Genomic DNA, 2,395 nt, shown 5'->3' on the forward strand with positions numbered 1-2,395 from the left:
AGTGCCTAAACTTAACTCCCCCGCGCACCCAAAACCTTACCCTCCCCCCTTAGTGCCTAACCCTAACCCTCCCCTAGTGCCTAACCCTAACTCTAACCCTCCCCCTAACCCCAGTACTTACCGCCAGGCTGCCAGCAGTCGGGATGCCGGTGCCGGGATTCTGACAGGTGTCAGGATTCCGGTGCCAGCGTTCTAAGCGCCAGCATCCAGTCTGTCGGTATTTTGACCACATCCCTCTGTACATCCCTTGCATATGTGGCTAATAGGGGACATTTTCAAATACATTCTCTAGGACTGGACCCAAAGATTACACAAGCCTGTTCCTGAAAATATCAATATATTTGTTTGTGTTTATTGTAAAACAAAGATTAACTTATCATTTAGAAATAGAATATTACACCATTTAAACATCTCATTTAAGACAATAGAAATTGTTTAACTTTATAGTTCAACAAATCCACCACTGGAGGGCAGCAATAGTACACAATACGCATAAAGCTAGTTTGACATTGATCATTGAAGTTTGTGATGTTTTCGGCTTTTTAGAATAGAAAAGTTCTCCAATTGTACAAATAGGACATAGCAAGCAGAAACAAGTTAATGTAAATAATAAAAATAGCAAAACTGATTAATCCCTCAGCACCTTTTCTTTAAGAAAGAAGGTTAAATAAATCCACACTTAAATCTATTAAATATGAAAGTTTAGAAACTGCGGTAATACAAATTGTTCTCTTGATTTCTCAATAGTAAAGAATATAAACCGCCAGATTTATTAAGCTACAGTTTTGAAAACTGACAAAAAAAAGCCAGCGTGACCCGTCAAACAAAAGAGATGGTTGTGACAGATAAGATAGCTCAAACAGCATGTTTTATGAGCCAAATGGCTAAACAGAACGTGAAGAAACTCAAACACTTTTAATGAGGGCAGATCACTCGATCTGCAGATATATCTGTTGGTGTGTACCCAGCATAAGAAGCTGATTGGTTGATACTTTATCTCTCTCCACTTTATCTCTCTCCAAGGATTGATACATGTCCTCCATGTATTGATGAATTTATTATATGAAAGGGGCAATACTGAATGTTAATTGTGGTTTATTTATTTATTTTTTAAATTTATGACGTGGACACAAATAATTTAGCCATAAAATAACAAATTACTAACAATTAATTAATATTGCCCCTTTATAATAATTAATAAATTATAATTGGAAAGCGTAACAGAATATGATGGCACTATATAAGTAAATAATAATTATAATAATAATAATAATAATAATGTTGCACTCTTAATAGATTGTAACATTATTTTTGCTATTTTCCTCCTTTACCAATATATAATGATTTTCCCTCATTAAAGTGTATTACAGTAGGAGTCCTCAACTTCTGTTTGGCCAGTTATATGTGGTGGTTTAGCAGCTTTTTTCCGGCAGTTTGTACCAAACAGCCTGTGTCTTAGCCATTTGTTAACCACCAGCCAACCACCCTCCAACATGTGGAATAGTAAATTCAGTATTTTCCAGGTGAACACTGCAGGCGAAAGACGGCAGGTTGAAAATGCCACAAAACCACCCTTTAGTAATGTACTCATTAGGGTGGCTCCTTATTTTAAAAAATAATTTGCTTGGAGTATCTTTATCTACATTTTGATGGATACAGACTGTAAGTATGGACCAATGGTTTGCTTTATGATCAAATGATTCAGAAACATTTTTATTTCTAGATCAGATGAAAAAGCATTGAAAATTATATTTTGAAGGTACAACTTTGTATGTTGATGTTGAAGGACTAGTATCATCATGACTGGTAGCATCCACAAGCACTAGTACTAGGTTGCTGCTCCTGCTCTTCTATCGACTGATCGTAGTCCATATCGACTTAGAGCACTTATATTATTAATGCAGTGGCACGGCACTTGAGCGTTATTGTAATATAGTGCCACTGCTTGGCCCTGAACACAAACAAGTTTTGTAAAAAAAAAATATTTTTTTATCTGTTTTTTAACAAAAGACAACAACTCCACTCTGCGACTCACTCAGCGCTTATATTTTTAATACAGTGGCATAGCACCTAATGAGTTATTGTAACACAGGGACTGATTCAGACCGGCTCGCAAACGGGTCAATGGTCCCCCACTTCACATGCAACACCTCCGGCGTGCGCATGCGCAAGACCTGTCCAGTGATGGCAGCTCAGTCGCTACGGGTCTCGCTACAAGACGGGGTGGCTGTCGATGATGAGTGACAGCTCGCGCCGTTCTGTAGACGGGGGGGTGGCTGCACAAAAGCTGGCGTTCCCTTAGGAACGCCTAGCAATTATGGGCGGCCCTACTGACATCACTACTGATGTCAGTAATGGACTTCCTGCTCTATTAGAGCTGGAAGTTCACTTGGGC

Source organism: Taudactylus pleione, unplaced genomic scaffold (assembly GCF_031769625.1).
Source record: "Taudactylus pleione unplaced genomic scaffold, aTauple2 ptg001739l, whole genome shotgun sequence".
Classification (NCBI taxonomy): Eukaryota; Metazoa; Chordata; class Amphibia; order Anura; family Myobatrachidae; genus Taudactylus; species Taudactylus pleione.